Source organism: Haliotis rubra, unplaced genomic scaffold (genome assembly GCF_003918875.1).
Source record: "Haliotis rubra isolate DU_JTF1 unplaced genomic scaffold, ASM391887v1 Scf79, whole genome shotgun sequence".
Lineage (NCBI taxonomy): Eukaryota > Metazoa > Mollusca > Gastropoda > Lepetellida > Haliotidae > Haliotis > Haliotis rubra.
Window position 1 is genome coordinate 1,853,869 of NW_025767512.1, and position 26,811 is coordinate 1,880,679.

The 26,811-nt window shown below is 38.3% G+C and overlaps 1 long non-coding RNA gene across 1 annotated transcript; it reads right to left on the bottom strand.

Moving 5' to 3' along the window:
* Positions 1-906: 906 nt before the first annotated feature.
* LOC124261122 lies at positions 907-25,162 on the bottom strand. The gene is made up of 3 exons (XR_006894261.1): positions 25,150-25,162; positions 24,903-24,908; positions 907-1,000 (listed from the first exon to the last, which is right to left on the bottom strand). It is a non-coding gene; the product is annotated as an uncharacterized LOC124261122 (long non-coding RNA).
* Between the last annotated feature and the right edge of the window lie 1,649 nt (positions 25,163-26,811).

A 26,811-nucleotide genomic window follows, 5' to 3' on the forward strand; every position in this document is an offset into this window, starting at 1 on the left:
AACCATTCTTTCATTGTACTGTCAGGCAGATTTGTGTTGTAATAAGTAAACACGAAATTGCACTTACTATTAAGTATTTTCCGACACTAATGGCTCTAACGTTAAAAGCGGCTATATTACAGTTTATGATTATTACATTTCAGAAAGCTATTGTTCATCGTTTGTTAATTAATATCATACTTTTCTCCGCATCGATTATTATATCTATAATTTATCTGTATTCGGGCGGTATTCAGATAAAGCACCATACTGCTTGTTTACCAATCCGGTTCCTCTTTTGGAATAAATATGTTTAAACCGAACCGCAGGGTTGAAAAAATTGATGAATCAAATGAAGATGACATATGAGTTTGCTTTACAACGAAACCTCGTTATTGTAGACCATTACTGATGAGGGCATCTGTTTCTTATACTGAAGTTGCATCGCCACGATTCGTTGATCTGCTAATTCGATTCGCTAATTCGTCACCAGGTGTTGTTGATTGCGAGGATTTTGGGCCGTGCGTATGAACTAGATTGCAACGCAACGTGTACACAAGTGCATTATTTATAGATATTTGAGCGTTCACTCGAACATATCATACGATAATATGGCGGTACGTTGCTTATCTATATTCGCAATTTCGAATTGCCATTTGCACCCATTGCGTATAATAGAAAGTGAGTTAGCAAAACCGATCAGGTTTTTATTGTGATTGCGTGGACTATATGGCTTTGTTGACGTAAATCACGTGGATATGTGTGGTCCTGTGCATGGAGCTCAGGTTACAAATCAGTTGAAGTTAAGCAACGTTGGACGCGGAGAGTCCTTGGATGGGTGACCGTGTTTGACATTTGACTCCTTGGAGTTTCTAGGACTTCAGTCCTGCCCCACAACGAAGTACATGTGATACATGTGGTCTCACCTTAGGCAAGTGAGTTTGTTCAAAATTGCCTCTGTTCACCCAGCAGAAAATGGGTACCCGGTGAAATAAACCGAGAGACTATTAATCTTCTAGCGCTAAACAGGCAGCTTGGGTTATCCGGGGTAATAATGATCAGATTGTGCACTTTGAGCAGGATATCTAGCTTGGACACGGCGCTTTGTAAATATTCTCATTAAAACTTAAATTCAGACAATATTACTCTAGAAATGTAGAGTAATGATTTATTGTGTCGGTTCACATAAACAGCCTTGAACTAAATGCCTCGTTACGTGAGATGTAATTAAAGATCGTTTTAATCATTCTGTATAAATTTCGCAGTACTTTAAACCTTAAAAATATAATGCAAAACGTCAAAGTTGGTTGCTTTTTCCTTATTACCTCGTTTGTCTACTTGTAATGAGTAATTAAACAAACAGATGAACAGTACATCACCATATATCATCAACAGGCTTTCAACACGGTAAATGTATAACACACGACATTGTTATGATAGTAGAAAACATTTTCCGTTAACAATCTACAATTCGGCATGATCATTCAACGAAGATTTCAAAGTTCTTTGACCAGGTTTACAGCATTCATGGCCTCGGCAAAGCTTTTAAGTAGTTTGATAGACGAGGATTTTTTTATTTCCAAATTCGAGGAATCAGTAAAAAGCGTGATTTTTGAAGCAATTCTTTTTACATAAGTGCCATGAGTGTTTTTCGTACGTTCAGGGGCGGTGGGTTAGCCTCGTGGTTAAAGCGTTCGCTCGTCACGCCGAAGACCCGGGTTCGATTCCCCACATGGATACAATTTGTGAAGCCCATTTCTGGTGTCCCCCGCCGTGCTATTGCTGGGATATTGCTAAAAGCGGCGCAAAACTAACCTCACTCACTCACTTTTCGTACGTTCAGGTAAATACATGACGCCTTGCACGAGATGACACAAATGTACCAATATTTGGAGTGAATATTCAACAGGAATCTTCAGTCTTCATCATCAGCCATTTCTTGGCGTTATGGGAAGTCTTTGCAGTTTATTCTACTACTATTTTGTATTGTGAAGAAACAGTTCCAGCTCTAGATATACCGCAGTGTCATTTGTAATATCTCACGAAAATATCTGAGACATGTACAGAATATTTACTCCTTACAATTAAGGTGTAAATCACTGGAAGGCTCCAGTAACTGGTACAATTGAAAAACAAAAAATATAACCTATATGTTATCTATTCCTAAATATAGAATATAGATGGGTATGTTAAGCAACTGAAATGTTCAATACTGCATTTGTAAAATCATAAAGTACAAAATTGATGTGCTGCATACCAGGTCTTGTTCAACAAACAGTCGAACTTTGAATATTTAGACGTATTTTCTCCCATATTAAGCAGCTGCAAATCCATTTCTTCAAAGTGAAATGTCATTCACTTTCAGTGACCTTTCTCCTGTATTTAAACTGTGGACAGACTGCTGAAGTCGGACAAGATACATATTTGAACAAAACATATGACCTCAGACTTGTTTCCTGCACATGGTCTGGCAAACAGGAAGGATTGATTTTGTCAAGATCAAACAGTTGTCTGACAAATCTCCGATGAGTGCTAACTAGGGCGGATTAAAATGAGTTGTCAGGGAAGTGCAAGGACTATTTTCATTTCAGTAATATGTCAACTAGAGTTTGTTCCTCTTCTGTGTAAATAACGGTTTGTAAAAATAAAATAGAGCATAATATCATCTGAAAGGTGATAAATAGAGCGTATTAAAAAGAGTTGTCATAGAAACGTCTTCAGCAAAAGAGGTATCTTGAATCATGTCCTCCAAAGACCGTTCATCATTACAGTAATAAGTCAACTAGAGCTGACACAGAATTTGTTCCTTTTCTGAAGGGACGTCAATACCGTTCTTCAAAGTAGTGAGTGAGTTTAGTTTTACGCCGCACTCAGCAATATTCCAGCTATATGGCGGCGGTCTGTAAAAAATCGAGTCTGGACCAAACAATCCAGTGATCAACAGCATGAGCATCGATCTGCGCAATTGTGAACCGATGACACTTGTCAACCACGTCAGCGAGCCTGACCACCCGTTAGTCGCCTCTTACGACAAGCATACGAAGATCAATATTGAAACCCGGACCTTCACGGGTCGTTCTTCAAAGTAGAGTATAATATCACCTGAAAGGTTTCCAGTCCAAGAAATGTGAAGTGGATTTCGCCCACCTCAGTACATCTCAGAGGCAGTCACATTGCATAATGTGCATTTACAATTTTGTCTTCAAGCCCGGATTAAGGTTTGTTGAAGGTTACATTAACAGGCAATATCGAGTATTAATTGTGACATTGGTATATGTAATTGTGCCAAATCGGAGGAACTGATTGCCATCTCAAAACAATGTAAGAATCTGCCCTGCTGCCCTGTTGTATACTACCATTGTCATTATTTTGCTTAAGATTTGTAGATCTATTTCAATTTACAATAAATCGTCGATTGTAAAAGATTGTTTTTGTTGTTTCGTATGTTGGGATTTGTTGGAATCAAAGTATTTGTCATGGTATGGACTTCAGCTTGTATACAATGTAATACAGCTACAACATTGTTTCACAAAAAATCAACTGTCACATAACTTTCCTTCAACGGTAAAAGAAGTAATAATGGGATTAATTTTATCTATGTTTGAAATTAATAGGGATAAAAAATGATTGTGAGTATGGTTTTCAGTGTTTTTTCTTCCCAACAGTGTATTGAGCACCGAGACCTGGACCTTTACACGTCGGCACAAGTAACCACAAGGTCTTCCCCCTCTATGATGCTTCTTAATCAAATATGTCACCAGAGCTGATTCACGTCATTTCAGAAATATTCTTCTGTAATTTACAACCCAACATTTAGTTTCTGCACGTCTTGTATCAGTAATGTAGAATCAACGTTGTAAGGAGTTTGCAAGATGTGGATGTAAACCATCCTCATCTGGAGTTTCAATGATGAAGAGTCATTCAGGGAGTATAAGATGTTGACATCACTTGAAATAGAACTGTTTGATATTTCTCCGACTGACCACTCTTGATATAATCCAAGGTAAAATCTGTCAATTTTAAGGAGTATCTGCCATACATTACTATTTGAACAAAAGTGATTGGCATTATATTAATGTGGGATATCACATTACTTCAGGTCTGGTAATGAAAGAATGCCAAGAGGCTTTACTGACCCCCCTGGGAAGGGTTTCAAAGTCTGTATTGACTAAACATCAACTATAGAACAAAGATAAACAGGTGCGCTCTGTATGTTCCATGTGATCACGGTCTCTCACCATGATAGCCAGATTTCTCTACATGGGTCATTTCAAAACATCACATGTTCAACTGGACAAAAGTTGAAGAATGATAATTATTCATGCAACTTAAATTAATTTCAGTTACCCTTAAATAAATCTTTTAAAGGTTGAAATGTTGCATCAATCCCTGACACACATTATACAGAATCTCGTCTCTACATGTGTGTGAGTGCGTGTGTGTTTACAAACTTTACTGCACGGAAAATTAACGTCATAAGGGACCGCTCATAATTTATGGCTGGGGGAATGATGATGATTTTATGGAGAAGCATGTACAATGTGAATGACCCCCACCAAAAAAAAATAAATAAAATAAAATAAAATAAAATAAAAAAAAAAAAAAAAAAATAAAAATTACCTAGTACCTATCGTTGTGAAAGTTATCCCAAATATTCATATGTATCGAAGTGAATATTCTAAAACGAACCGAATTCGAGCTTGAGCGGGTTTCAGGCGTAAGCATTTTGTCTTTGGAGATGTGATTCATGATAGCTCAAGAATTGAGTTGTATTAAATATTTGTTGATTAGGTTTCGTAGTATCTTTTGAATTTGAATCTGCAAGTTTTGAATGCATAATTGATGGACCCGTTTTAACAGCGAATTCGTTCGCTACGTAACAGATCATGAACTATTCTCAACTTAAACACACTTCTGACAACAATGCTTTAATTAAACCAAAAATAAGCTAATCGAATCAGCAGAACATGCATGTGTACACAATCTTACATATCTCTTCATAACCAGAGAGAATTCTGCCATGTCAAAAAGCAAATGACACCAATACTCTCAAGCCTTTCTTCAAAGTGAAATATCGGTCATTTAAAAACGACCTTTCAGCTGTGTTAAAATGTATTCCATTTGACAACGACCAGACGCTTACTGAACAAGCACCTTTGACAAGTGGAACAAGGGGCATATTTGAACAAACAGTATGAACTCAGACTTGCTTCCTGCACATGGTCCGCAACACAGGAAGCATTGATTTTGTTCAAATCTTAAATGGTGGTTTGACAAATCTCTGATGGGTGGAGAGCGTTCGCAAACAGAAGATAGAGAGCTGCTTGTCGCACGATTGAGCTAGAAAACTTAAAAAAAGTCCATGTTTATGCAACTCTTTACAAAAGAGATAAATTGGTTTTCATTCCAGCCGAACCCCTTTTCATTACACCTGTCTAGGGTACCGTGACATCTTCATATGCAAAAAATGCAAAATATGGTTAAGAACGGTTCCTATATATGCAATGTTCAACTGGCAATGGACATGCCCTCAACAAGATATCCACGAATCAGATGTATTTTAACAAGTAAGGGTTAGCGAGTAAACGTGTGTACATTCCAGTTGCTTTTATCAGTTTTCCTGAAACACAAAGGCATGGACATCAGAACACTAAGTCTAGTCTTCACACAGTATAACCATATACAAGTAGAAACCGACCCTTCGATGTGACGGCTTTGCTGTCCATTGCCCAAAGCGATTACAGCATCCAAGGCCTGGTAAAACTTTGAAAGTATACTCCCCATCAAAAGTTTAGACTCACTAGTGTAAATGTAGCCACTTACTTCAGTCAACTGTTCTGAACTAGGTTTTGTAAAATAATCCATACAGTTTAAAGGTACCGTTTATACATGAGCTGATGTATTGTAAAACAAATTCGTGACGTTGTAAGAATAATGATGCACATGCTCTCATTCCTGACTATCGTCACGATTAGAAATTAGATTAGAAGGTTTTGTCGCCTATATTTTTCATATATATTCTCACTAAATCTTCATCAGCTTATGTTCAACATTCACATCATCGGTAAACATGACATCCACAGTGATGTTATTGGATAAGGAAATACATTATGAATACTTTCGTTTTATGGAAACAAATATAAACAAATATTCTACGTCTTACCCCATCCATCGATTGGACCAACATTTATACTATCCAAAAAGGAAACGCATAACCCAGTGCATGCTCTTTGCTGCATAATTTCAACTGGAACGTGATTTCTGTTGTTGTGGGGATGCCTTTTTAATTCTTGTAAGAAATTTCACCAAAATCAACATTTTCAGGTAAAGTCTATTTTGCACTCGTGCACTCGTGCAATTGTGTAAAATCATGTTATCAACACTTTTGTTACATATTTTTCGATTGTTTGAACCTTTAGTATATACAAAAGGTTTCAACACGAGGAATTGTCACAAGTCCAATTGAAAATAGAGTCATGTTTTCCAGAAAGGATTTTATATCTGAGAAACAATTCATGGGAAGTATAGAAATAACAACATACCACGTGATACGTCTGTTGGACCTTTCTGAATGTTCTTGAACGGCCAAATTGAATTTAACTCGGCTTTAACGACCAGTTGGTCTGCCAAACTTTATTATTTGAACAAAAGCGATGATCATAACTTTATTAAGAAAAATTAATTCACGCCAGGCGTGATAATGAAAGGCGCTAATGGCATAATTTCAAATGGCGCTAATAATCTTTCTGGACAAATTGTGTAATAAACTTGCACGTGCGTCAAAAGAGCTTCAAGTTTTCACCGCCTATTTAGCCATGTTGACATCAGTGTTCTTATTTCTATATTTTACGCTGTTGTTATGTCGTTCCAGCTAACCTTTCGAGTTGGATAGAATATTCGTTTTGTTTTTAAATCTGAAATGGATGATTTAAAATGACAATATGAAATCATTATATGTTGAGAAAGTATCATTAATATGTCTTTTAACCTATTGATCCTTTTGGATGAAAGTACTCATTAGCCGTACATGTCTATGGACATTGAAAGCCTTTACTAAAATTCATAAAACGTCTAATGAGTCAGTGTTTATATGTTGTGCAACTGTTTGAACAGGGTAATACCTTTGTGTGTGTTGTTTTGTGTTACATTATGATTCGCCCTAAATTTTAACAGAGTTACCTATAGTATTGGCATAGTACCGTGGCGAAATGTATAATTGCATTTTAGGCAAATGGTGAAGTCCGTCCGACGAAGGTAGTGGAAAATTAAACACTTTATACACCCATTCCCTGATCACTAAGCTACCAGTGATCCCAAGTGTGTAGTGAGTGAGTTTAGTTTCACCCCGCTTTTAGCAATATTCCAGCAATATCACGGCGGGGGGCGAAAGAAATGGGCTTCACACATTGTCCCCATGTGGGAATCGAACCCGGGAATCAACCACTAGGCTGTCCAAACACATGATGTAACCGTTTGTTAGTTTAAGATATGAGAGTCGTTTAAGTCGTTAAAAGGGCCATTCATAATTGATGACTAGAGGGTGAAGCATGATGGGGCTGGGTGATTTTTGATGACTAGATGGGTGATTGTGAGTGAAGCATGTATAGTGTGAATGACCCCCACACCCTTAATATTTATCTTCAAAGTAAGTGAACCCCGTCCCCTGGCCCCTGTACATGTCATATACAAAATTGCCGACCCATCCCCTAGTACATGTGTACAAACTTAATAAGGGCAAATCTGTACACATGAGTTTCGTCAAGGTGGTAAAATATAAGGCTTACTTTAATTCGGGCGTTGCTACAGTAGCCTAACAAAGCGTGGAATATTTGGGATCAAACTTCAAAAGGACTTCAAACCAAACTCACTTTGTCGCTCAGTTTATGTGGGAGTTAGCAAGACGTGATGCAGGACATGGTGGTAAAACTTAAAACAACTGCCCATTGAACAGAGCAATATATTCGAGTGTATTTTACAATATATTGGAATTAAAAACATTTATTAAAATGATGTCAGTAGTTTAGAATTCAGGATATTTTTGGATGCATAGCATGGAACATGTATGTTGTATGCTGTTCCGGAAAAGAAAGAAAAGTTAGCTTCAATTACAGAATTTCATTTACCGTGCACGAAGGATTCAAAGGTGTGTCCTCCAAGTCTTGGGTGATGAGCATGGTGTGAGGTCACGGCATTTTACGATGATTCTGAAACTACCTTAAATAATTTATTTTGAATTCCAGATAGTTCTGCCAAATTATGAGTGGGTGATAGCCAAATGAGCTATCGTGTCACTGGAGTTTCAACAAAATCAGGGGCGGTGGGGTAGCCTAATGGTTAAAGCGTTGGCTCGTCACGCCGAAGACCCGGGTTCGAATCCCCACATGGGCACAATGTGTGAAGCCCATTTCTGGTGTCCCCCGCCGTGATGTTGCTGGAATATTGCTAAAAGCGGCGTAAAAACCAAACTCAGTCAGTCAACAAAATCAGTGATGTGCTGTGGTGTGATTGGGCTGTCTCTTGCCTCAGATCCTTGTTTGGTTTGTTCACAGGCCGCCCTATCATGGCAGGAGTACTGCTGTACAGCGTCGAGAAACAAACAAAGATTATATTTGTGCAAATTGTTTAAATGGCGGGTACTAACCGTAGACAGATCATGCTTACCCTTTTCGCCAACGTCTCATCACTGTGAATTTCAGTGCACCATTGATATTATTTTCACGGTAGCCATGTATATATGACCATTTGAGGAACTTACTAAATACAACATGGAATTCCCCTTACCCCACACATATGAGCAATTTGAATTAAATGACTGGTAGAATTCGTCATCATATTTACCATTTGCTTAATATAGTTTACGGCATATCCTATGGGAATGTACATATGTCGAGTGTCTCAAAGGATTACATGGTTTCTCGTCTCCAAGATATTGCAGGTCTTGAGATAATGACAGACAGTATTCTGAGTCGAACACAGATCCCAGCCCACCGATGACTATCTAAACATCGAACGATCTGTTTTTTATTCGAAACTAAATCCACAGTTTTCCATATCCCCACATGTTATGGGGGAACAGATGGCAGTCGGAAATGAGTGCCAGAAACCAAAGATTTTGAGGTTTGATCCTAGCTTGTCAGCGACATACAAATGGTCTTGTACCTAATTCCAAGTCTAAACTTACAGAACTTCGGACTTTTCTTCCGCAACAAGCAGATAGGTCGTTCTTTTTCAGAACTGACCCTCTCTTTCCATGTAAACAGATTGCCAATGGGGCATCGCATTTGTGCAATTAAATACATGGGCAGCGTTAATGCTACTACGAGGACTGAATAACTATTAAAAAAAACTAAGATCATCACGTCTTTCAAGGTTTCAAAAGGAAATAACATCAGAAGCAATGCATCACATATTCGTTTCAGGCCATGCTACTTTCAATTCACTCAGGGGCGGATCCAGAAGGAGTGTATGCGGGGGTGCGCACCCCCTCTCCTTCGAAAGAAATTCCCTGAAGAGCATTTTCCCCTAACCCTTGGACTTTATGATTTATGTGATCCGTCCGTGTCACTGCATGCCTTTCATTTAATACGGAAGTCACTGAGTGAGTATCACTCCTTGGGACACCATACTACACAAACGGTACATAGGAGAGGAATCAAACCCGTGTCTTTGCCGTGACAGAAGGACGCTCTAAAACAAACCTACCCCTGCGCCTCTTTACGCAGAAGGAACTGAAAACCTGTTATGAGACACACGAAACAAAGACAACTGAAAAGTATTTCCTGTAAAAGGGAACATGTAGTATGTTCGTCTAACACAAAAGGTTTATATGAATCAGACCTTGAAAGAATCAATGACATGGTATTATAATTTTTAATAAAGTCTACTGTGGACAAGTGTAAAGCTTCTATCGCTTGTCAGTGAAGTAAAACATTGAAGAAATATCGACTCTGCTTTTAGTAGATATTTGGTATAATCATGAGAAGGATTTGTCGCCTATTCCATACCCAACCGAAAATGATATACTGTGCAAAAAGGAGAAACGTTTCTATTGATCCTGCCCTACCACTGTAAGCTTTTGTGTTGTCCAGTAAGCGCGACGTAACATATGTTTTCTTTGGTTTTACGTTCAGCTTTGGGCAACAGAAACTTGTTTTGGAACAGATGACTTCAATATATCATGGTTGACTTCACTGTAAACAGTTCTACAGATGGGAAGAGACAAGTCCTACTTGAAGTTTTCATTTTTGTCATTTCTCGGTCAGTTTTAATTTTCCCGCAAGTCGTAAATAATCCCAACTGTATCCGATTGCGCGTCTTCTTATCTCTAACAAATAGACTATGAATAAAAAGAGAGCTAAAGAAATTAGTTACAGCACAGACCGCGGAAAAAAGAGACAATTGCTTCCTGTGTAACAGTAATAAATCTAAAAAACAACACATGCAAGTCGCAAGTTATTGTAATATTTTCCAACCCTCAGTATCACATTTCTGACATATGCATGTTTTGACGGAGTTTTGCACGATGCAATTATGGGCAGATAGTAATGAAAGCATTGCCAATCTTACACTATCAAAACCCAGCGCACTTACTGAAGTGGACAAAACCCAGATCTTCCGTCGGATTTGTAATGTAGCTCTACACAATTATAGCTAAAAAATGATATTAATTTCTTTGCCCATAATAGAGCCATTGTCATCCACTGTAATACGTTTTAATTTTACGTCTTATTACTATATGTTTCTCTTTCAACCAATGCCAAATCTTGTCATCAGTTCAGATGGACCCGGTGGTGGTGTGCCCATGTCACGCCATTTTCTGTTTAAACGTTTTAAAAATACCTTTAAGTTTGAATACCGTTAAACGAGTTAATATTTGAGAAAACCCCCGATGTGCACAAACGTTATACAACTTTCCTATATTAGCCATGCATGAAATTCTATAAGTTTTAGCTTACTATTTGAAATATATATTTACATAGACGTGTTTATGTGCACCTTGACAAATGCCCGCTTTATGTGCAATATGTATTGTACATTACTTGCGAAAAGAAGGAAATGTTTGGGTAGCTAAACAAAATAACATATTTTCTCACTAGGGTAATTGGCCTTTAAAATTTTAGCTCGTTGAGCTGTGAATGGCCATAGGATACAGGTTGCTGAACTTTCCTCAGGCTTGACGCATTTGAGGGTGTGCGAGAATCTTAGGATACGAGTATTTATTATCAACTTCTTATTCAACATTCAACTCTGTGATCACCCATCACAATATCATCATTCAACTTTGTGATCATCCACTACTCTATCATCTTTTAACTCCTTGATCAACGATATCATCATTCAACTCCATCTAAACCGTCCAACTATCATCATTCAACTCCGTGTAGATAAGCAGCGGTATCATCATTGAACATTAGAACTCCGTGTAGATAAGCAGTGATGTCATCATTCAGCACCGTGTAGATAAGCAGCGATGTCATCATTCAGCACCGTGTAGATAAGCAGCGATGTCATCATTCGTCCATGTAGATAAGCAGCAATATCATCATTCAACTCCGTGTACATAAGCAGTGATATCATCATTCAGCACCATGTAAATAAGCAGTGATATCATTATTCAACTCCGTGTAGATAAACAGCGGTATCATCATGCAACTCCGTGTAGATAAGCAGTGATATCATCATTCAACTCCGTGTAGATAAGCAGTGATCTCATCATTCAGCACTGTGTAGATAAGCAGCGGTACCATCATTCAACTCCGTGTAGATAAGCAGCGGTATCATCATTCAACTCCATGTAGATAAGCAGCAGTATCATCATTCAACTCCATGTAGATAAGCAGTGATATCATCATTCAGCACCATGTAGATAAGCAGTGATATCATCATTCAGCACCATGTAGATAAGCAGCGGTATCATCATTCAGCACCATGTAGATAAGCAGCGATGTCATCATTCAGCACCATGTAGATAAGCAGCGATGTCATCATTCAGCACCATGTAGATAAGCAGCATATCATCATTCATGTAGATAAGCAGCGATCATCATTCAGCACCATGTAGATAAGCAGCGGTATCATCCTTCAGCACCATGTAGATAAGCAGCGGTATCATCATTCAACTCCGTGTAGATAAGCAGCGGTATCATCATTCAACTCCATGTAGATAAGCAGCGGTATCATCATTCAGCACCATGTAGATAAGCAGTGATATCATCATTCAGCACCATGTAGATAAGCAGTGATATCATCATTCAGCACCATGTAGATAAGCAGCGGTATCATCATTCAGCACCGTGTAGATAAGCAGCGGTATCATCATTCAGCACCATGTAGATAAGCAGCGATGTCATCATTCAGCACCATGTAGATAAGCAGCGATGTCATCATTCAGCACCATGTAGATAAGCAGCGATGCCATCATTCAGCACCATGTAGATAAGCAGCGGTATCATCATTCAGCACCATGTAGATAGGCAGCGGTATCATCCTTCAGCACCGTGTAGATAAGCAGCGGTATCATCCTTCAGCACCATGTAGATAGGCAGCGGTATCATCCTTCAGCACCTGAATAACCCACGATCCCATAACTCCGTGCTCACCCCAAGATAACATCATCTTCGCGATCAATCACAATGGATCCATTGGAGCAAAAGCTCCATCATTACGGTGAAAGTGCAACACAGCTGTGAGATCAATGAATATATGCTACTTCATTAACATGCACTGCCGTCATAGAACCAATGCACTTTACTCTAAAGCCACAACAAAGCAATTAGCGTGGAACTAACAAACAATATATTAGATGCAATCATTTGCAAACTAATTTCCCTCGTCAGCAGCCTCCATCGCCCCGTCACTCTTATCGCCGTCGACCCATTCTGTCCACTGTCCACAAAAGTCGATCGCTGAGAAACCAAATAGTTTAATTTACCGCCGACCTTAATTCCATTAACACTGTTGGATGAGTGTAGTGAAGTACACTGAAGCCCACTTTGAGAGGTTTCCCAAATCACTAACTGCTTCCTGAAGGCACTCTCATGGACAAATGACCTGCCTGGTAGCTGCTGGGATCTGTCTAGAGTCAGTCGATATGGTTATGATTATGATCGTTAGATGGGAAAACCACCTTATTTTGCATCCATATATAAACTCTTCCTCGAAGCGGAATATGAAAATCAAATCCATCTCATAGTAGTAAGGGACTATGGCAACAAGAGAAACTAAAGATGTCTATAGATTACACATATGTGATGCTGTATTGTCCAGAGTTAGCTTGTATCATTACCTTACACATATTGACTTGATTCAAGTACAGTTATACAAGTATGAGTGTTCGTGCATATTTCAATTTTATTCTCATACATGAAGACATTTCTGTAGAATGAAACGCTGTATGGCTTATTTGCTTGCTTGGCGACAGGTGTGGATGCGTATGGTCTATATTCTCATGGATAGGCGGAAGGTACATAGGCATGCAGTTCACACTGCAAACTAATTTTGAAATACATTATGTATCTAAAAGAGGCACTCACGGAAGTACTCTCGGTATTTTCGATTTTCTTCTTACTATATACAGGAAACGCGTCTTCCTAACAATTAAAATGTCTTTTATCATTGCAGTGTTTTTGTGGATAACTGTATCAATACAACAGAACCGGCATTCCAGAACTCACACTTTACTTTTTCATTAACAATTTAAACACAAGAGCAATTCAGCTAGCAAGGCAGCTTATTGCCTTAATGCCCTGATCTGTAGAAAAACCAGAACATCTAATAAAAATCGTAACCAAGAACACGAAATGCAGGATCTAATTACACGAGATGCCAATAGTTACTAGCGGCTTTTTATATCACTCGTGAGTGTGCTATTCTGAAGTTTCATTAAAAGAATATGTGCATATTTATGGCATGTTTAGACAATCACCGTCAAAGAGAAATTTAATTTTTATTCCACATGTTGAATCAAACGAGCGGTGCAACAAAGGCAACTGTATGGCCTGTTAGATTCACTGTGGAGATATGAACATTGGAACTACAAGAGACAAACTATAAAACGTAACACAAGGGAGAAGAGTGCCTAGGGTTGCATACGCGCAAAAATCTCTGGTTCAGTTCCCATGCCTTTTCGCTCATATCAAGTGGCAAGCAAATACACTTCAAGTACAGATCAAATACTAATCAAATACACATCTGTTTTATCGCGATACGACAATTTACATTATTTCAAGACAATGTATTTTTAAATTGGGAGATAAGACGAGAAATCGATAAACAAGACAACTATTGAATATGTAAGCATTATTAACACTTAACCCTGTTCGGACACTGTAAACCTAGATTTGAACTGGGTGTCATCGCGGACTTCTAATGACCCATTCTTTATATTATTTGCTGATATTTGCTTTTTACGCCCAGTGGAATAAGTTTCCGAGGATAATCAAGATTGATCCGACTGACCAATTTCCTGATCAATCAATGAATCAATCAATTATCACCTTGTCACACTCTTCTAAAATTGTCACATCTTTTTTTTGTCATATCTTCTCAGAATCACCTTATTGTACGTTCGTTTTTCTTACTTTAATAATTTCTTATCTTGTCACCATATTTGTTCAGGCATGCTCTCTTATCCTGAACACCTTGCGGTCAACATTACGTTTCACAGAATTTGCTTCTATTGATGTTCTTGCATATTCTGTCACAAGGACAACCATTCCATTGCACAACTGTTTTTATAATTATCAATAACAATCTAAAGTGTCCGTCACTTTGTACCATCTCCTTTTTCAATCGTGCAATGACCTTCCTAAATGTACTATATGCCATATACATAAGGTCCCACAACTCAAGGTTCTCCAACTGCTGCAGTCGCTGTCAATTTCAGGTTCTCAGATTAGCTTCACAGACATTGTCGAAAACTCTTCATTGCACAAAAGTACTAGGTTAGCGTGGGCTCTTGGCATATTGACATTTTAACAAGGAGATTGTCACACTTGAGGGACAAATTCAGAGCGTTCTATGCTGTCTCCACTTGGGCGAGATTGACAGAAGATGCGTTCGCAAGAGGGTGGCTCTGTGTTGATTAATTTAAAAGCCAAACCTATGGGCTGTTATAAGTGTTCATCCCAAACTCCACCATCCTAAGTGGTTACATTATCAACAGAAAATGTCAAATTATCAATACAAAGCCTCTATTCTTAAGAAGGAAGAAATTAAACAACCACTTTCTGAAAAAAAACCCCACCATCATAGTTTGTAGAACTGTTCAGCTCACTTGGTGCTTGAGGTCTCCTTTGTCTCAGTGTTTTGCTGATATTTATGCGTACCGCATGCCTACGGGATTGAGTTTAAGAATACGAGTGGTCTTTAGGCAGTCCTTTCTTTTAAACGCTTTGTAAATGAAATATTGTTTCAAAGGCGGCTTCAGGCCAAACTTACCACATCGGTATTGATCTAGTATAAAAAGAAGTTTGGCTGTGAAAAGATATGAGCTTTAGTGGAAGAGAACACACCTCAAGATGACTCTCATTACAATTTGTTCTCCACAGGTTTTGTGTATTATTGTTAATGTATTTTGGGTTAACTATTGTTTAATTGGGATATTAACGTTTCAGATGCTGCGTAAAGTCTACACCATCCATGATGCAGGAAAGTGTTTCCAGAAGAGTACATTGCCAGAAAAGCCGATTATGTCCACAAATCTCGTTTTGACATATCAGACTTGGGCGCAAACACAAACGACTTTCCATCCAAGTAGCAAACAAAGTCTTTAGGGAGTAAATCAAATACTGTCAACAGAGATTGCCACAAAATCCGAGGCATCTAGACCAGATTAATTCCAGATTAGATAATTCATCAGATGTCACAGAATAGCTCATTGTAGAATAAGTCTCTAGGTGAAACGGAAACCATGGACATTGCATCTCGAACAAATCAGGTATACAGATGGACACTAGGTCCATCGTGATATAATGGCCAGTTCGTATTTGGTCTCCGCCAAACTATACCAATACTACTGACAGGTTTGTATTCCATCAGACCAAACTGGGTAATACTAGCTTTTGCTCTGTTCTGTAAGAGTGCTATGTCCAAATATGTATGTTTTTAAAGCATATACAACCTTCTAACAGGTATATTCACGTCTGGTAACTGTTGCATTGTTTTCTGAGAGGAACTGAGTTGCGTGTTTATCAGTTTGTGGATTATGTTTTGTCCTTCATGTCCACAAGTGCTGAAAGACAGAGCATAAACAAAATTTAAAAAAACGAATTAAAAATATGTTAAATTTGTTTCATGTCTTTCAGGAACAAATATATTGCATCACTTGCTTGATAACGGTGTTTGTATCTACACGGAAACGTCGCATTTACTGCGTTTAACAGAAGTTGGTCTATCCATTAGAAATGTTCCTTTACAACAGTGAGATTGGCGTGACAGCCATGAAGAGATGCATTGAAGACAGGTCGGTTCATTTAATCCAGTTACATGGTTTCTGGATTATTGTAGTATCTGGGAGGTCTTTGTGTGATGTAAGACGAGTAAGTAAAAATGCGATCCAATCGTCATCGATGCTTCTGGTATGATGCAAACTGACGTTTACAATTATACTTGTACAATCTGCTTTAAAGTCATCATGAATTAGACCATTTACGAAACAGATTCGCTGAAACAACCTTCTTGACCATAGGAAAAGAAGTGCGCATGCAACATTCATGCCAATGCATAATTAAAACATCGGGGAATGGTCCAAAACAAAACCCGAAAACACTTTCTTTATGCAACAATAAAGTGCCAAGACTGCACGATAAGATAGGGCAATTTTCAGCTTAACTGCTTCAATGATGGGCAATGAAATATTGTTTCCCTCAATGATCTATTAGTAGCCTACCATGCATGGAATATGCGAGCAATCATATATTTTTCATTCACGCGTTCGCGCTCTTGTAAACTGATGCACGAATGGGTGTTGTCGAGGTGGTATGTTCGTGAAGTTTTATAACTGCATAACCAGTTTGGCATATTTGAATCAAGATCAATTTTAACACCGGGCTGTCTTTCACTGCACGGAGAAGGGTATAAGTAATTTATCCTCATACTTTCCTGCGTGTGTCGGCCAATACATTACTTCAAGTTTTTCTGCCATGGTATTTCAGTATCATGCATTCTGACTGGCTCCACCATCAAACATAGAACCTTCGAGAGACCAGTGATGAGTTAAAGACGGCAGCGAAATTGATGAACAATGCCTGTGAGCCCATTTTTCTCTCCAAAACCTGTTTTCAGTTCATTAACGTTACATGATTTTTTTCGAGAATAATTAAAGAAAACTTGAGTAACAACGTTGGACTCCTGGACGAGGTGTACATTAAGGAACGACAGAGTGCACGTCTCCAGTCACAACAAGAACATACATTGTACTGCGATTGTAACGAACTGAAAGGGACTAATTTTAGGCAGTGTTCTATGCATTTCAACTAACATATACAACACGTAGGCGGGGGAAAAGAGTTCTAACAATTGTACTGAAACACAATGAATAAGGTTTACAGTCATCAAAAGCTGTGGGACGAAATGTGTGCCATCTGCAATAATTAACATACTCACTTATATTGGTCAGTGTACTCACGAATGTCCAGTAAATCGGAAGTGATTGACTGTGAAATGAAGAGTTCAGGGATGACATCATGAGGGTAGATCCATGCCACTTGGATACAATGGTATGGACACCTATATTGAAGGATGTTACAGATATGTTTCACTTTGACTTTATTGTAAGTTTTCAGTTTCAGAATGTTGGTGATTTCGGAGGCAAAATAGGATCGGGAGTGCTTGTCTAAAGGACGCACACCTAAAAGAGGAAATGGACTTGATTGGCAACCTGACTGATCGGACATTATGCCTAAATGACCTGGTCCATGATGGATGGGGCATAGCTGGAATATCGCTAATGCGGTACGCAACATTCAATATATTAGATATATTTGAGTCGATGTATCGGAAACTTTTCAATTACTTGAGTAAGGAAAAATAAATCAAATAAGAAAGATATTTCATTCATTCATATATCAACCGTCCCTAAAGACGAAATCGTGGAATTTTATGCAGCCTTACAAAAATAGAACAAGAATTTTAAGAACTACTGATTTGCAACGCATATCAATTCTGTGATGTCGATTTGGAAAAAAAAAGAAGAAAAAAAAGGGAAAATCGGATTAATTCGGCTGTAAATAGTTTTTCACAAAAGAATTAACTTAATAAAGCCCCTTTCACAAAATGAGACATTTGTCATTTCTGCCCTCAAGGTTACGGAAACCTTCTTAAGCCAGCTTTATGATCCAATTATGAGGTATTGTTGTCATTATGTCTTTTACAACTGTGGATACGACTTTTAAGGTGGAAAGTAGAGTAACGGGAATAGAAGGATTTGTTTGATATTTATTTTTACCTTTCAAGATCAGGATGCATTATGTGACGATAATGAATGAAAACATGTTGTTATTTGTGTGATTCCTTCCCTTGATTCCTTGTGCAATTACATGTGTCAACCAAGTCAGCCTGACCACCCGATACCGTTAATCGCCTTTTACAACAAGCATGGGTTACTGAAGATCATTTCGAGCCCGGAGTTGCACCGTTCTCATGGCACGTTAATATTTGCTAAGTAAAGTTGAATGTATATCCTATGGGGATGCACATACATATATGCCAAGTGTCTCAAAGGATTACATGGTTCCTCGGCTCTAAGATATTTTAGGTCTTCAGATAATAACAAAAAGTATACTGTGTCAAACACAAATCCCAGCCTACCAACGAATATCTAAACATCGAAGTCGGTTCTTTAGTCAAAACTAAATCCACAGTTTTCTATGCTCCACTTGTTATTGGGGAACAAATGGCAGTCGTTATGGCGATGCAATTCACTGTATGTATGTATGTATGTATGTATGTATGTATGTATGTATGTATGTATGTATGTATGTATGTATGTATGTATGTATGTATGTATGTATGTATGTATGTATGTATGTATGTATGTATGTATGTATGTATGTATGTATGTATGTATGTAAAGAACTTCGGGCTTTCCTCCTGCAACAACCAGATAGGTCGTTCTTTTCAAAACTGACCCTCTCATCCCATATAAACAGACTGCCAAATGGAGCATCGCCTGTGTGCAATTAGAAAGATGTCCTTGGACTGAATAACGAGAAGGAACAAAAAAATCATCACGTCTTTCAATGTTTCAAAACAAAATAACATCAGAAACATTGCATCACATATTCGTTTCTCTAATTCACGCCATGTTACTTTAAACTCACTTCACACCTTTCATTTAAAGCAGATGTCAAACAAATCGTTGATTGGAACACCATACTACACAAACGGTACCCAGGACAGGAATCAAACGCGGGTCTTTGGCGTGACAGACGAACGCTATAAAAACAAAACTACCCCACCACCTCTTTATGCAGAAGGAACACGACGTACACTTTTCCGTTATTCAAAACCAGTTATGAGACACACGAAACAAAGACAACGGAAAAGTATTTCCTTTAAACAGGGAACACGGAGTGTGTTCTTGTAATATAAATTACAGGTTTATATGAATTGGACCTTGAAAGAATCAATGACATGATATTTCAATTTTAAATAACGTCAACTGTGGACAAGTGTAAAGCTTTTATCGCTTGTCAGTAAAGTAAAACATTTAAGAAGTATCGACTCTGCTTTTAATTGACTATCATGTGAAGGATTTGTCGCTTTTCCATACCCAATTGATATACTGTGAAAAAAGGAATAAACGTTTCTATTGATCCTGCCCTACCACTGTAAGCTTTTGCCTAGTGCTGTCCAGAAAATATATGACTTCCACGGTAAGCGGAACGTAACATATGTATTCTTATGTTTTACGTTCAGCTTTGGACAACAGAAACTTGTTTATCCTATGATGAACATCTCAAAGTATGAGGAACAGATGACCTCAATATATCATTGTTGCCGACTATGAACTGTTCTACTGATGGGAAGAGACAAGTCCTACTTGGAGTTTTCATCTTTGTCATTTCTCGGCCAGTTTTAATTTTCCTGCAAGTCGTAAATAATCCCAACTGTATCCGATTGCGCGTCTTCTTATCTCTAGCAAATAGACTATGAATAAAACGAGAGCTAAAGAAATTAGTTACAGCACAGTCCGCGGAAAAAAGAGACAATTGCTTCCTGTGTAACAGTAATACATCTAAAAAACAACACATGCAAGTCGCAAGTCATTGTAATATTTTCCAACCCCTTCAGTATCAAATGTCTGACATATGAATTTTTTTAAACGTGAGGCTTGCGCAATGCAATTCTGAGGGAGATATTTTTTCTTCTGCAAAGTTTAGAAAAGGTGAGTGTTTGGTAAAGTATTTGGAACATTTTAACAATCCGTACAAACTATTTCTGTCACTAAACACTTTTTAGTGGTTAGTGAGAGAATTATTTTGGTACAAATTGTTCAACAAAATGGGATGATAACGCATTGCAATGACAGCTGATTATCCAGTAGAGAATCATTAAAACTTGCGAATCAAACGTTGCCAAAGATTCTTCCGAAGTATCTCTTTGGTGTTCACGATTACAATATTCTTTGGGGAGGATTTATTCCACAAACAATTATTCTCTCTGATAGGAGGATCTAAACAAGGTAATATTTTAAGGCAAGGTATATTTTTGTATGAGGTGTAAACCAAGGAACTTGTATGTTTCTGAGAGTAAAGGTATTTCCAGTAATGTCTGGAATGAATTATGTAAAGAAGAATCTATCAGCCAACTATTCCTCCACCACCATCTACCCTTCAGGCTCTCAACCCTTAAGCAAGTTCACCCAGTGCTCGACTGGATATAGATGACTAACTTGCACTCACCCCAATCCTTTATTGTTTAACTCTCAACGTCTTTAAACCGTCGATCAGATGGGATCCTTGAGGGTGAGTATATCCATTCATTGTAATAATGTTTAATTTGTCATATTACGATATGTCTCTCTTTCAACCAATGATAAATCTACCTTGTCACAAGTTCAGATGGAGCCGGTGGTGTACCCATGCCACTGCGTAATTAAAGTATGTTTAGAACACGAGGCTGCTCAGAAACTTAAGTAAACATCGTTTTTTAGATGTCTTTGCAGTGTTTAAACGTTATTGTCATTTAATATACATTATGTATATTATTTAAGTAGCCATGTTTATTCTAGTTTTAGTTTAATATATCATTTACATAGACGTGTTGATGTTCATTCAAAACGTTGAATTAGGGAACAAAACATGTAATATGTATATATATTACTTGTGAAAAGAAGGAACTATTTGGGTAACTGAACAAAGTAACATCTTTTATGAATAGGCTTGTAAGACATTTTAATATTAGCCTGTTGAATTGTGAATGTTTAACAAAATTTCATGACGACATGGTGTAGGTTGCTGAACTTCCTACAGGTTCGAAGCATTTGTGGGTGAATCGGAATCTTAGGATGCAAGGTTTGAATTTCAGCTTTTCACTCGTCATTCAACTTCGAGATTATTCACCTTGTTAACTTCACTCAGCTCCGTGATCACCCACCATGGCTTCATCAGTCAGTTTTGTGACCACACACTTCACTATCACCAGTCAACTCCGCGATCAACCGCCACGATATCATCAGTCAGCTTCATGATCAACCACTACGATATACATTAAAATCCGTGATCAACCACCTAACTGTCATCATTCATCTCTGTGTTCATAAGCAGTGATATCACCATTCAACACTATGTTCATGACTCATAATTTCATCACTCAGCTCCGTACTCACCCCAAGATAACATCATCTAACTTCGCGATCAATCACAATGGTTTAATCATCGCAATGCAATAGCTCCATCATTACGGTGAATGTGCAACACAGCTGTGAGATCACTGGATATATCCTACTTCCATCACACGCACTGCCGTTATATAACCAATGTACTTTACTCTAAAGCCACAACAAAGCAATTAGCGTGGAACTAACAAACAATATATTAGATGCAATCATTTGCAAACTAATTCCCTCGTCAGCAGCCTCCATCACCCCGTCACTCTTATCGCCGTCGACCCATTCTGTTCTGGTGCCTTCTGTTCTGTTCTGAAACGCTCTTCCCACATTTGTACGCTCTTTTTTTGTCCAACATTTCTCACCGTGTCCCGTTTTTCTTACCTGGTCCCTCTCTTCTCAGGCTGACATGCATTTCTCGCAATGTGACGCTCTTCTGACATGGTACACATTTCTCACCCAGTGATACCCCCCTCTCCTTGTCACACTTTTCTCCCCCTTTTCACATTTTGTCACGCTCTTCACACCTTGACACACTCTTCTCGCCTTGTAAGTCTTTTCCCGCACTGTGGTACTCTTGTCACATTGTCACACCTTTCTCACCATGTCACAGTTTTGTCACCTTGTCACTTTCTTCATCTTGTCAGAATCACCTTATTGAACTTTCACTTTTCTTACAATTAAGTAACCAGTGTTTGCTAATATTTGTGCATGCCGAAACCCTGTGGAATTGAGTTTAAGTAGCAGATTCGAGTTGTCTTAAGGCAGTACTTTTTAAACACGTAATAAATGAAATATTGTTCAGGGAGCGAAATCAAGGAAAACGTGTATTGATCTGGTATGAAAAGAAGTTTGGCTTTATAAAACCATGAACTTTAGTGGAAAAGAACGCACCTCAGAATTTGCCTCGTTACAGTCAATTTGTTTTCTCTCCAATTTGAAGGTCTTCTGTATAATGGTTAGTGTATTTTGGGTTTACTATTGTTTAACTGGAATTATATGTTTCAGGTCCTGCATCAAGCCTACCCCATGCATGATGCAGAAAAGTGGTTCCAGAAGAGTACATTGGGAGATAAGCCGATCACGCTCATAGATCTCGTTTTGACATATCAGACTTGGACGCAAACACAAAAGACTTTCCATCCAAGTAGCTAACAAAGTCTTTAGGGAGTAAATGAAATGCTGTCAACAGACAGCGATTGGCACAATATCCGAGGTATTTAGCCGTGGCCTGGATTAATTCTAGACAAGATATTTCATCAGATGTCACAGAACGGCACATTGTAGTATAATTCTTTATATCTAACGGAAACGGTGTGATGTAGGACGAGTAAGTAAAATTGCAATCCGTCATCGATGCTGTACAATTATACTTGTACAATCTGCTTTTAAGTCATCATGAATTAGACCTTTCACGAAACAGATTCGCTGAACCAACTTTCTTAAACATATAAAAAACAAGTGCATATTCAACATTCATGCCAATGTATAATTAAAACATCGGGGGAATGGTCCAAAACAAAACCCGAAAACACTTTCTTTTTGCAACAATAAAGCGACCAGACTGCATGAGGAGATAAGGCAATTTTAAGCTTCACTGCCTCAATGATGGGCAATCAAATATTGTTTCCCTCAATGATCTATTAGTAGCCTACTGCCACCCGTTCCACGCATGGAATATGCGAGCAATCATATATTTTTCATTCACGCGTGCGCGCTCGTGTAAACGGATGCACGAATGGGTATTGTCGAGGTGGTATGTTCGTGAAGTTTTCTGAGCCATTACACATGACTGCATAACCAGTCTGGCATATCTGGAGCAAGATAAATGTTTAACACTGGGTTGTCTTTCACTGCACGGAGAAGTGTATAAGTAATTTATCCTCATACTTTCTTGCGTGTGTCGGTCAATACATTACACCAAAAGTGGCTGAGTTTCCTTCCTTCAAGTTTTTCTACCATGTCATTTCAGTATCATGCATTCTGATTGTCCCCACTAGCAATCATCGAATCTGCTATGAACCTGGAATGAGGACAGGGGAATTGAAGAAACAATGCCTGTGAGAGCAAGTTTTCACCAAAACCTGGTTTTACCTCATTAACGAACTGTTTCGATAATAATTAAAGCAAACTTGAGTAACAACGTTGAACTCCTCGGCGAAGTGTACATAATATAAGGAACGGCAGAGTGCACGTCTCCAGTTACAAAAAGAATATAAAGTAAACTGTAGTTGTATCGAACTGAAAGGGACTAATTTTAGGACGTGTTAACAGTAGTTCGTTATACACATTTCAACTAACATATACAACAAGTAGGCGAGGAAAAAGAGTACTGAAACTGAATAAAGCCTACAGTCATCAAAGGCATTACGATGGGACAAAATGTGTGCCAGCTACAATAATTAACATACCCAAACATATTGGACAGTGGATTCACGAATGTCCAGGGGCGATGGGGCAGGCTAGTGGTTAAAGCGTTTGCTCGTCACACTGAAGATCTTCACATGGGTACAATGTGTGAAGCCCATTTCTGGTGTCCCCCGCCGTAATGTTGCTGGAATATTGCTAAAAACGGCGTAAAACCATGCTCACTCACTCACTCACGAATGTCCAGTAAATCGGAAGTGATTGACTGTGAAATGAAAAGTTCAGGGATGATATCATGAGGGTAGATACAATGGCATGGGGACCTATATTGAAGGATGTTACAGATATGTTTCACTTTGACTTGTAAGTTTTCAGTTTCAGAATGTGTGATGATTCCGGAGGCAATATAGGATCGGGGAGTGTTTGTCTAAAGGACTCACACCTAAAGGATGAAGTGGACTTGATTGGCAACCTGACTGATCGGACATTATGCCTAAATGACCTGGTCCATGATGGATGGGGCATAGCTGGAATATCGCTAATGCGGTACGCAACATTCAATATAATAGCTATTTTTGAGTCACTGTATCGGAAACTTTTCAATTACTTGAGTAAGGAAAAATAAATCAAAAAGAAAGATATTTCATTCATTCATATATCAACCGTCCCTAAAGACGAAATCGTGGAATTTTATGCATCCTTCCAAAAATAGAAGAATTTTAAGAACTGTTGACTTGCAAGTTGCAACGCATATCAATTCTGAGATGTCGATTTGCAAAAAAAAAAATAGAATAAAAAGGGGAAATCGGATTAATTCGGCTGTAAATATTTTTCACAAAACAATTAACTTAATAAAGCCCCTTTCACAAAATGAGACATTTGTCATTTCTGCCCTCAAGGTTACGGAAACCTTCTGAAGTCAGCTTTACGATCCAATTATGAGGTATTGTTGTCATTATTCGGGGACCTGTTACTTTAACAACTGTGGACATTTGAAATATTCGAGGTGGAAAATAAAGAAACGGGAATAGAAGGATTTGTTTGATATTTATTTTTACCTTTCACGACCAGGATGCCTGGCTACTGGTGCATTATATGACGATAATGAATGAAAACATGGTGTTATTTGTGTTTCCTTCCTTTAATTCCTGCTTCGAATCATAAAAGATTCTCGAATGGATTGATCGGAAAACGCTCAGTTCCTTCACTCAAACGTCAAGTCCTTGCTGAGGGACTGGTTGAGGAATGGCAATGTGGTCCAGCAGCCCTCATTATACGTTTCCTTTTCGGTGTCGATTTATTGCATGTCAGAGTACCAATGGGTGAGAAACACTTCACTGATATCAACCGCAGGTGCTTGAGAACTGAGGATATGCCGTTATTGATGACAGACAAAGGGTAACTGAAGATGAAGACATCCCGTTATCGACAGTTAACTGCAGCAGGCTGCAAATGAGAGGACCCGTTATAGATGAGTGAGTGAGTTTATACTTAACATCACATCGGCAATATGTCACCTATATCGTGACGAAAACAACTTTGACGTCGATAATTAATACGTGGTTGCCATGCAACCTGTCGCTGAAAGACAGTAAAACATCTAGAGTTGAACAGATAGAATTAAAACTAGCATGTAAAGTTAAAACTAATAGTAATATTCGGACAATACATAATAGAAAACAGACTATAGATCACCAACACCTGAAGGTAGATCACCATACTAGGGTCAGCTTCTTTACTATGGCGATCACGACGTTTTGGAGTATATTCTTACTCCTTCAAAACGAGGAGACGTGGTTATAGTAAACTATAGTGGTTGCAAACTCAAGAGACCCTGGTATTGTCACTGAACAATAGGTGGTGTCAAAATGAAAGAGACTGACAGAAAACAGAAGGTAGTTTCAAAGCGTGGAGATGCCGTCATTGACAACTAATAGTAGATGGTTGTAAAATGAGGAGACGTGATTAGTGACCATTAATTATAACTAGTTACAAATTCCCTAGATCCTATAACTATTACTGACAGTAAAGAAAAGGTAGATTCAAATTGCGGAGACTCTTTTTTGACTTCTAACTGTGTGTTGTTGCAAAATGAGGAGATAAGTGTATGGACTGAAAAATGTGTTTTGTCCACGTCAATGTCGGAATTTTGAGGATATTGACAACTTATCAGGAAAATGAACACTTGACATCACTTTCACAACTGTGTCTTTGTTAGAAATTAGATATTACATTACGACAGTTGGGATGAAATACTTACACTGTATTCATGAAATATGCTAAAAAGTGAGTGAGTTTAGTTTTACGACGTTTTTAGCAATATTCCAGCAATATTACAACTAGGGAAACCAGAAATAGGCTTCACATATTGTAACAATGTGGGAATCGAACCCGCACCTTCAGCCACTTGGCTAACCCACCGCTGAAATTTTGACATGAAAGGGTCATGAATAATGTTATGTGTCTTTTCAACGTCGGTAGGTATGAACAATTGACACAATAACCTGAAGTTGAAAATGAAGCCGACACGAATATGAAACCAGCACAGATTGATTTTACTGTCTGCAGTCAAATTGGATTTTCCTCGTCAAACCCGTTCGCCCTTAAAGCAAACAATTAAACTCAAGTTGAATTCG